Here is a 12,368-nt window from a genome sequence, read left to right on the forward strand (position 1 = left end):
CAGTACTAATAAACAAAAATAATGTTCAAAGCTTTAATAGAAGCAATGCATTTTTGCTAAATAGTTATTAAATCAGATTTGGAAGTATTGTATTCTAATTATATGATATATAAAGAAGCTAAGTAAACTAATACACACCATTTTTCAGACAGCCCACAAGCCCACAACCAAGAAGGAGCCAGCATACTCTCAGTCAATGTAATATCTGCCAGCCTTCAAGTCAACAAGAAAATGGACGTCAACCTATTATATGTCAAAATATTATCAGCCCAAAGCCCTTAACAAAAAAGAGACTAGCCTACTTTCCATCAACATATTACTTGCTAGCTCATGACACAAATGAACCCGCCTTTTTATCATCAACCTTTCACCAGCATTCTCACAACCAAGAAGTCAGCCTTATACCCGTCAAAAAACCAGCTGCTATCTAATTAGCTGCAAGCTAATTAGCCAAGAGATTTCCAGTTGCTAACCCACCAGCCTGCAACCATCCCGCACGACCGAGAATCAGCAGTTATCCGCAAGTCACTCGCCCAACCAGTAATGAATCTGAAAACATCCACAACCCGACAGCACTTCAGTACCTAGTCTCATTGACAATACTAACTAGCAAATAGTACAAGCAGAAGAAAGCCAACCAGCCAAAAACAAACAGCAACCTACCCATAAATGTAAATACCAATAACGACTACAAACCCAATATTCTAACATCCAGAGCAATACCATACAAGCAACCATCAGCTAGCACATCAGCTAACAACTAGACATAAGTCCGCAAAGAAGCAGACAAGTAACCAGCCTACTAGTTGACCAGCAACCTGACCTCTAGCCATCAACCAAAGAGCATTCAAAACCAATAGACCAGAGCTTACAAGAATCAAGCCTCGAATTCTGCATCCAAATAAGAATCATGCAACCAACCATGAGTCTTGCAACCAACCATGAATCATGCAACCGACTTGAATCTTTCAACCCATCAAGAATTTTGCAACCCAACAAAAAGCTGCAACCCAATAAAAAGATGCAATCCATCAAGAGTCCTGTCACCTATCAAAAATTCTTCCACCAATCAAAAATCCTGCAACTCAAAAAGAATCCTGGAACCTATCAAGAACCCTGCCACCCATCAAGAAACCTGCCACCCATCAAGAATCCTGCAAGCCATCAAGAATCCTTCAACCCAAAAAGATTGCTGCAACCCAACAAGTATCCTACCAAAAAACAAGAATTGTGCAAATCATCAAGAATTCTACAACCCATCAAAAATCCTGCAACCGAACAAGAATCCTGCAACCCAAAAAGATTTCTGCAACCCAACAAAGATCCTACAAAAAAAAAATTATGCAAATCAACAAGTTTTCTGCAACCAAACAAAAAAACCTGCAGCCCATCAAGAATCCAGCGACCCAACATGATTTCTGCAAACCAAACAAGGATCCTACAAAAATAAAAAAGAATTATGCAAGATTTCTTCAACCTAACAATCCTGTACCTCATCAAGAATACTGTAACCCATCAAAAATCCTGCAAGCAATCATGAATTTTGCAACCCAAAAAGATTTCTGCAATCCAACAAGGATCCTACCAAAAAACAAGAATTATGCAAATCAACAATAATTGTGCAACCCATAAAAAATCCTGCAATCCTTCAAGAATTCTGCAACTCATCAAGAATTCTGTGACCCACCAAAAATCCTGCTACTCAAAAAGAATCCTGCAAACCATCAAGAAACCTGCCATCCATAAAGAAACCTGCCACCTAAAAACAATAATACAACCTAACATATATCCTGCAACCCATCAAGAAACTTGTGACCCATCAAGAAACCTGTAACCCATCAAGAATACTGTAACCCATCAAGAAACCTGCAAGCCATCAAAAATCCTGCAACCCAACAAGATCTCTGAAACCAAACATAAATCATTCAACAGAACAAGAATCCTCAACCCCACAAGAATCCTGAACCTCAACAAGAATCTGGCAACCCATCAACAATTCTTCAACAAGAATCATGCAACCCATCAAGAATCTACCAAAAAATTCAAGATTTCTGAAACCCAAAATGATTTCTGAAACCCAAGACGAATCCTGCAAAAAAAGAAAAGATTTCTATAACCCAATATGATTTCATTTCTGCAACCCAACAAGATTTCTGCAACCCAACACGATTACAGCAACCCAACATGATTTCTGCAACCAAACGCGATTCCTGCAAAAAAAGAAACAATTTCTGCAACCCAACATGATTTCTTTAACCCATCAAGATTTCTGCAACCCAATGCAAATCCTGCAAAAAATAAAATATTTCTGCAACCAAACATGATTTCTAAAACGCAACATGATTTTTGCAACCCAACACTAATCCTGCAAAAAAGAAAAGATTTCTGCAACCCAACAAGATTTATGCAACCCAACAAGATTTCTGCAACCCAACAAGATTTCTGCAACCCAACAAGATCTCTGCAATCCTACATGATTTCTGCAACCCAACAAGATTTTTTGCAACCCAAAAGAATCCTGCAACCCTCATGAATCCTGCAACACATATTTACTGAACTGTAACAAGAAAAATTGCACACAAAATTGACACAGTGGCCCAAAGCATAACTGTAAACATGTCATTGACACAGTGGCCCAAAGCATAACTGTAAACATGTCATTTACACAGTGGCCTGCAAAAAGAAAAGATTTCTCCAAACCAACATGATTTCTGCAACCCAAGAAGATTTCAACAATCCAACATGATTTTGCAACCCAACATGATTTCTGCAACCCAACATGATTTCAGCAACCCAACATCCTTTCTATAACCCAACAAGATTTCTACAACCCAAAATGATTTATGCAACACAACGTGATACCTGCAAAAAAAGAAAAGATTCCGAAACTCAACATGATTTCTACAACCCAACATGATTTCTACAACCCAACATGATTTCTACAACCTAACATGATTTCTACAACCTAGCATGATTTCTACAACCTAACATGATTTCTGCAACCCAATGCAAATCCTCCAAAAATGATAAGATTTTTGCAAACCAACATGATTTCTACAACCCAACGTGATTTTTACAACCCGCGAATCCTGTAAAAAAGAAAAGATTTCTGCAACCCAATAAGATTTCTGCAACCCAACAAGATTTCTGCAACCCAACAAGATTTCTGCAACCCAACAAAATTTATGCAACCCAACATGATTTCTGCAACCCAACAAGATTTCTGCAACCTAACAAAATTTCTGCAACCCAACAAGATTTATGCAACCCAACATAATTTCTGCAACCCAACAAGATTTCTGCAACCCAACATGATTTCTGCAACCTAACAAGATTTTGCAACACAACAAGATGCAATCCAACAAGATTTATGTAACCCAACATGCTTTATGCAACCCAACATAATTTCTGCAACCCAACAAGATTTCTGCAATCCAGCATGATTTCTGCAACCCAACATGATTTCTACAACCCAACAAGAATCCTGCCAAAAACAAGAATTCTGCAACCCAACAAGATTTTTTGCAACCCACAAGAATCCTGCAACCCATCATGAATCCTGCAACACATCATGAATCATGCAACCCTTCAAGAATTAAGCAAGTCAATAAGAATTCTACAACCCAACAAGAATCCTGCAACACAACTAACAGTAAGATTTAGCACTCAGAAATAAATGGTGAGTTCCTAACTCTTAACGCTCAGTTTTCACAGTTTAGCTCTCAGTGCTAATAAATATTCAATACTGTTTATGGTTAGCAATATACAACAGAAGCAATATATTTGTTTGTGTTGCATAGTAATCAATCCGATTAGGAATTATTGTTTTACAATATTACGATATATAAAGAGAAGCAGTAAAATAAAAATCAACCATAATTTTTTCAGTCAGCTCACAAGCCCACAACCAAGAAGAAGCCAGCCTATTATCAGTCAATGTATTACCAACAAGAAAATGGACGTCAAACTATTATATGTCAAAACATTATCAGCCCAAAAGCAAATAACAGAGTAGACACCATCCAACCATCCATCAACGTATTACAAGCCAGCCTCAATATGTCTAGCGTCCGTTATCAGCCGATTCACTAACCCACAGCCAATCAGCTGCCAGGCTACTAATCTTCAACATATAGCCTGCTAGCTCTCAACAAAAATGACGCCAGCTTATAAATCATCAACGCTTTACTAGCTAGCCCACACGTCCACAATCAAGACGCCAGCCTTATACACGTCAACAAACCTGCCGCCATATACATGTCAACAAACCTGCCGCCATCTAACTAGCAGCAAACTAATTAGTCAACAGCTATCCAGTTGGTCCGCTAGCCGACAAGCATCCCGCACGACCGAGAATCAACAGTTATCCGCAAGTCACTCGCCCAACCTGTAATGAATCAGCAAACATCCGCAACCCGACAGCACTTCAGTTTCTAGCCTCATTGACAATACCAACTAGCAATTAGTACAAGCAGAAGAAAGCCAACCTGCAAAAAAACAAACAGCAACCTAACCAGAAATGGAAATCCCAAAAAACGAATATGAACCCAATATATTATAGCGCTCATTCATTAGCTGACAAAGATTTGTGCACACCTAATTAAAACAGTGGCCAAAAACAGAACTGTGTAGGCCTACACTTAATTAACACAGTTGCCAATGAAAGAACTGTTTACGTCTGATTAACATGTTGGCCAAAAACTTAACTGTACATACGAAAGTGACACGGTGGCCGAATACAGATCCCCAACAGACGGAGTGTTGGAATAAAAACCTGCAACCCATATTTACTGAACTGTAACAAGAAAAATTGCACACATAATTGACACAGTGGCCCAAAACTTAACTGTAAACATGTCATTGACACAGTGGCCCATAGCATAACTGTAAACATGTCATTGACACAGGGGCCAAAAACTTAACAGTAAACATGTCTTTGACACAGTGGCCCAAAGTATAAATGTACACGTCATTGACACAGTGACCCATAGCATAACTGAAAACATATCATTGACACAGTGTCCCAAAGCATTACTGTAAATATGTCATAGACACAGTGGCCCAAAGTATACCTGTACACGTCATTGTCACAGAGACCCATAGCATAACTGTAAACATGTCATTGACACAGTGACCCAAAGCATAACAGTAAACATGGCATTGACACAGTGTCCCAAAGCATAACTGTAAACATGTCATTGACACAGTGACCCAAAGCATAACAGTAAACATGGCATTGACACAGTGACCCAAAGCATAACAGTAAACATGGCATTGACACAGTGACCCATGGCATAACAGTAAACATGTCATTGACACAGTGGCCTGCAAAAAGAAAAGATTTCTCCAAACCAACATGATTTCTGCAACCCAACAAGATTTCTGCAACCCAACATGATTTCAGCAACCCAACATCCTTTCTATAACCCAACAAGATTACTACAACCCAAAATGATTTCTGCAACACAACGTGACACCTGCAAAAAAAGAAAAGATTCCGAAACTCAACATGATTTCTACAACCCAACATGATTTCTACAACCCAACATGATTTCTGCAACCTAACCTGATTTCTACAACCTAACCTGATTTCTACAACCCAACATGATTTCTACAACCCAACATGATTTCTACAACCCAACATAATTTCTACAACCTAACCTGATTTCTACAACCTAACATGATTTCTGCAACCCAATGCAAATCCTTCAAAAATAAGATTTTTGCAAACCAACATGATTTCTACAACCCATCGTGATTTTTACAACCCGCGAATCCTGTAAAAAAGAAAAGATTTCTGCAACCCAACAAGATTTCTGCAACCCAACAAGATTTCTGCAACCCAACAAGATTTATGCAACCCAACATGATTTATGCAACCCAACAAGATTTATGCAACCCAACATAATTTCTGCAACCCAACATAATTTCTGCAACCCAACAAGATTTATGCAACCCAACATGATTTCTGCAACCTAACAAGATTTCTGCAACCCAACATGCTTTATGCAACCCAACATAATTTCTGCAACCCAACAAGATTTCTGCAATCCAGCATGATTTCTGCAACCCAACATGATTTCTACAACCCAACATTAATCCTGCCAAAAACAAGAATTCTGCAACCCAACAAGATTTTTTGCAACCCACAAGAATCCTGCAACCCATCATAAATCCTGCAACACATCATGAATCATGCAACCCTTCAAGAATTAAGCAAGTCAATAAGAATTCTACAACCCAACAAGAATCCTGCAGCACAACTGACAGAACGATTTAGCACTCAGAAATAAATGGTGAGTTCCTAACTCTTAACGCTCAGTTTTCACAGTTTAGCTCTCAGTGCTAATAAATATTCAATACTGTTTATGGTTAGCAATATACAACAGAAGCAATATATTTGTTTGTGTTGCATAGTAATCAATCCGATTAGGAATTATTCTTTTACAATATTACGATATATAAAGAGAAGCAGTAAAATAAAAACCAACCATAATTTTTCAGTCAGCTCACAAGCCCACAACCAAGAAGAAGCCAGCCTATTATCAGTCAATGTATTACCAACAAGAAAATGGACGTCAACCTATTATATGTCAAAACATTATCAGCCCAAAAGCAAATAACAGAGTAGACACCATCCAACCATCCATCAACGTATTACCAGCCAGCCTCAATATGTCTAGCGTCCGTTATCAGCCAATTCACTAACCCACAGCCAACCAGCTGCCAGGCTTCTAATCTTCAACATATAGCCTGCTAGCTCTCAACAAAAATGACGCCAGCTTATAAATCATCAACGCTATACTAGCTAGCCCACACGTCCACAATCAAGACGCCAGCCTTATACACGCCACAAACCTGCCGCCATATACATGTCAACAAACCTGCCGCCATCTAATTAGCAGCAAACTAATTAGTCAACAGCTATCCAGTTGGTCCGCTAGCCGACAAGCATCCCGCACGACCGAGAATCAGCAGTTATCCGCAAGTCACTCGCCCAAACTGTAATGAATCAGCAAACATCCACAACCCGATAGCACTTCAGTTTCTAGCCTCATTGACAATACCAACTAGCAATTAGTACAAGCAGAAGAAAGCCAACCTGCAAAAAAAAACAGCAACCTACCCAGAAATGGAAATCCCAAAAAACGAATATGAACCCAATATTCTAGCGCTCAGTCATTAGCTGACAAAGATTTGTGCACACCTAATTAAAACAGTGGCCAAAAACAGAACTGTGTAGGCCTACACTTAATTAACACAGTGGCCAATGAAAGAACTGTTTACGTCTGATTAACATGTTGGCCAAAAACTTAACTGTACATATGAAAGTGACACGGTGGCCGAATACAGATCCCCAACAGACGGAGTGTTGGAATAAAAACCTGCAACCCATATTTACTGAACTGTAACAAGAAAAATTGCACACACAATTGACACAGTGGCCCAAAACTTAACTGTAAACATGTCATTGACACAGTGGCCCATAGCATAACTGTAAACATGTCATTGTCACAGAGACCCATAGCATAACTGTAAACATGTCATTGACACAGTGACCCAAAGCATAACTGTAAACATGTCATTGACACAGTGACCCAAAGCATAACAGTAAACATGTCATTGACACAGTGACCCAAAGCATAACTGTAAACACGTCATTGACACAGTGACCCAAAGCATAACAGTACATAACTCTTGATACAGTGGCCTAAAACAGAAATGTACAGTCATGAAACAAGAAATAGTCCGCTTCACATCATCTTGATAACTCCCCTAAACCATATCTAACTCGACACTTAGATGCTACAATTTAATGTTGCTATTATAGTAAAATTATATAGGCATGAGAATTTTCATTTTAATCTGCAAAAGCTACATTCTGTACATTATTATTTTCAAACTACATCATATATTTTTCTCTTCTCTGATAAAAAATATTCCTCATATTGTTTGTGTCAAGTATTTTATTTTTATCTATGCAATACTATATTCCTATTTTATAATAATTACTTTTATACAAATTCTTTTGAAAACTGTTCTTTATTGATTTGAATCATTTTCTTTATTTCTGAAAAATAAAACTTTGTTTGGGAATCCTTTTTTTGTTTCTGTACAAATTAACAAACATAAATACCTACCAGGCTTAATATCCAGCAACATTAAACAATTAAGTAGGGCCTATTGTTAGTAATGGTAAATTTTATACTAATTAATGTGATTCCTCCTGGCCACCTTGTTCTGAATACCTTCAACTGTGTCAATGTTGCTACAAACTCCAATAATTAAAACTGAAGTCATTTACTATGAAGTAAAACTTGGGTGTAATCTAAATCCACCCAGTTGCCGGGGGCAAGGTACCAAACATGATGTCCAGTAGAGGGTTAAGAAAGTATCATTATTAAATCACTATTAGACCCCTCCTGGCCTACGCCATTGCTTGTATGCATATGGACGTTATCGAATTTACTGTATTGCTTATAAGTCGAAAATGCGAAAAAGACACGTTTAACATTACTAGTTTGAAGAATAACATTCATGTTAGCCGAAACAGGTGTATTCTAAAGTTGTTTAAATTCATTTTATTGTTCATTGCGATTATGTTGTCGTAAAATATAGGCCTATTTTTTTAAAAAAAAAAGCATAACTAAAAAGTGTTTTAACGCATTTTCTTCTTAGAAAAGCCTCACATGCATGCTATCATTAACATTACGGCAAATCAAACCCTTGAAGAAGCCCCATCAACCATTCAATTATTACGATGGGCAACAAATAAAACGCCCGCATCAAGGTACAGTCCTTATGCTATCGACATTAGCTCAACCCCGACAACTAACATGTCCCAAAACCAAGAATTGAAATCTTGACCCATTATTCTGATTAATTAGTGGTTAAACATCTTTAGGCATCTGAAAACGTTAGTTTTTAATCTAGTATACTAAAAAAGGAACAACATAAAGCTTTATGCCGCCTTAAAAACCCAATCTCATTTTACACAAGGCGTCGATAGAGAAAGAATAAGGCTTTGAGTCAGAACAGGCAAGGGCTTAGATAACTGCCAAAATACCTAATCTGTAGACCTCACAAGTCTAGACGATATATTTGTGCCTCTGTTTTTAGACTTTCAGAACAAATGCACGTGATGTGGTCAGTAGGCACATAAAAGAGAAAAGTAGTTTTAATCTAGAGACTTCAAACATTTCTGAAGGACCGAATTTGAACTTGTAGGCCGTGGTGTCGATGCCAAAGTTTATCGTCGTCCGCAAAGATAAGCTACCGTTATATCATCTCTATGCCCATATTGTGACAGATATTTACAAATGTGTCTAATATAGGACAGAATACATAGCTACTCAACAGAGATAAGCGCAATCACTTGTCCACGACTTAAGAAACCACTGTACTGCAAAACCCACCTAAATGGAAAATGTCTTAGATCTGTGTTTTAATACAAATGTGTACCTCGTCGCGAGTTAGGACCTGTAGGTAGTCTGTTACTATTCTATATCTAAAAACAATAAAAAGATAACGTGAATTTTACTTGTTCAATTTCTTGGTTAACTGTATTTGTTAATATTGATTAACCTAAAAGGTTCAAATGTAACAAAGAAAATTGTGACTAAGTTTCCGGGTGCGGGTATGCGGACACTAGTTAAAGCTTTAACTAGTGTCTATTTATAGAAATGAAAGTATGTTTATCTGTTGGTCCTATATGAATTACTACATCTTTTTCATCGGATCGCCATAAAACTTTGTGAATAGAGTTTTTTTCCAGAAATCTATTCGGAGGGGGGGAGGGGAGCAGAGTCCCCCCACCCTCCGAAGAAAGTCTATCGACCCCCCCCCCCCCCACCCCCGAACGAAACGGAATTTATATAGAAAAAAATATATACTTTTAACAGTGTCCGCACGCCCCCCCCCCTCGGAAAGATTTCGCCAGGGCGGCGCCCTAGCAGGAAGCAGAGGCGTAGCAACCTATTCCGGCGCCCCGGGGCGAACTATCAATGTTGTGCCAACCCTATTCAAACGCTGGCAAAAAGGCGCCCATCCCTACATACACTCCCCTATATAAAATAATTGAGGATATCAGTCATGTATAAATCTGTTTTCTTAAATTTTTAAAAATTGTCTACTCCTTTTGGCGCCCAATTCGATCTGGGGTCTCTGACAGGAAGCAATGCAATTTTTCTCCATAAAAATAAAAGCCAGATGCAATTTGACACTGTTCGTACGAGAGTCATAAAATTTTGGGGAGATGGTGAAAAGGGTCTCGAGAAAGAAAAAAATTCTTAAGTGTGGCACCCTGGGAGGGTTCGATTTTTCTCATTATACGATTATGAGCTCAGAATCCAGAGGGGAATCCAGAGGGGCTATCTCATCAGTTGTGGTCATAGGTAATACTAGATTCAGCAGAGGCGTAGCGAGGGGGGCGAGGGTACATATGTCCCCGGGCGCCAACCATAGGGGGCGCCAAAATGGGTGGGAAAAATTTAAAAGCTCATTTCAGCTACAGTTTTGCATCATAAATATTTTAAAAATACGGGGGGACGGACGCCAAATTGAAAGTTTGTCCCCAGGCGCCAGGAATGGAGCTACGCCTCTGAAATTCAGTGATAAAACTACACCAGGTTCATCCGCTAGCTCCCCGGCGGTTGAGTGGCCCAGAGCGGCCAAGACCCACCTCGGGCGACACTACGGTTTAGATGGGCTACTATAAATGTTCACTAAGTAGAATAATGAGCGCCCACCAGCGCCCTGGCAGTTGGCGACAGCGAGCGCCCCGGGCTCTACCGAGAGTGCCTCTTTAAAGAGCACCCTACAATAGGGACACGGTGACACCCGACATTTTATAATTAAACCAAATTATGGGCGCCCCTGCGGAAGTATAACCAGTGGCTCCCTGGAGCGCCAAGGGACGCGTCTCTAACACATGGGCGGTCGCCAATGTATGTTCTACCTCACTATTACAGAGGTTGATTAACGTACACTCAAGGCTTTCATACAGTGAGCCTTGGTGCGTCTAGCCGGCAGTGTGGACAAACCCGCGCCCCAAAAACGAATATGTGGGTTTGTTTGTTTAAGCATTACCAAAGATTTCATTCGTTTGTCATTCAAATTTGAGAAGCTAATGCTAATACCCCTGTGGTGGTTTCTGCGAAAAAAAATCGATTTGGTGGCGCCCTGGCAGGGTTCCGTTTAGCTCCCCGGGTTTTACCGTGAGTACTATGGTACCTTTGTTCGTTTTAATAATTGCTAAACGCTATGAATATGATGGGCTACTATAATCGCTCACTATACCGAGTGAGGCGCCTTCCTACCTAGGCCCACCTACCTACATACCTAACTCCCTGCCTACGTACCTACCTATCTACTAAACTGTCTGCGCTGCTGCCTGCCTACCTACTTTCCTACCTACATTTATTCCTGCCAAACTGCTTTCCTTCCATCCCGCCTGTCTACCCACATCACATCCTACTTACACACACACATATCTTCGTATGTATATATGTAGTGCTCTACGACTATGTTTTTTACATTTTTGTTGTTACGTAGAACTATTCAGTATAAAGGAGTATCCTTTTTTTTTTTGACGTTGTAACTGCCGCTAAAATATTCTTTTTTGTATGAGTGCATAAAATAGTGTAGATTTATTAACAAAAGTAAATTTTAGTATGTATTTAAGTGTATATAATCATTTTCGTCAAGTCAATGTGTTCATAATCTTAAATTTAAAAACCCATGAAACTCGATAGCCAAAGATTTAGAATGAGAATAATTGCTATTTAACCAGAAACACCTATTCTAATTATTGTAATAATATTTTTTTAAATAAATATACACAGAGATAGATTGTTTTCTTATATAATTAATTTAAAAAGTCAACTGTATTTCATAACGAAAATTAACACAAAATACATTAGAATAGAAACTGTCAAGGGAGACTACTCTAATATTTGTATGAATAATAGTTTTTATTTAGAGTTTTTTTATTATTAGAAGAAAAGTTAATCATGTAGGTTCTATAAAAGATTACCTTGCATTTAAAAAAAAGATATTCGATAGGTTTAGAATGAGAAATAGTCAAAATTATTTATTATATTCATTAGTTGTTTTTTTTTAATAATATAGTACAAAGACCTGTTTTAATTATTTTTTAAAAATCTTATTTTAATTAATAAATTATAAATGAAGATCGAGGATCTATATTTTTAAATAGTTTAACTGTCCCTAAACAATTGTATCAATCGCTGAGAAATTAAGAATTAATAATTACGAATAACGCTTTCTTAATTAAACGAGTTGAATTATTTCCGTTTTGATAAACTCTCTCTCTCTCTTTATAACTACTAACGCTTTATCATTGAGTT

Source organism: Physella acuta, unplaced genomic scaffold (genome assembly GCF_028476545.2).
Source record: "Physella acuta isolate Inbredline_101_S28 unplaced genomic scaffold, ASM2847654v3 ptg001012l, whole genome shotgun sequence".
In the NCBI taxonomy this organism is placed as follows: Eukaryota; Metazoa; Mollusca; class Gastropoda; family Physidae; genus Physella; species Physella acuta.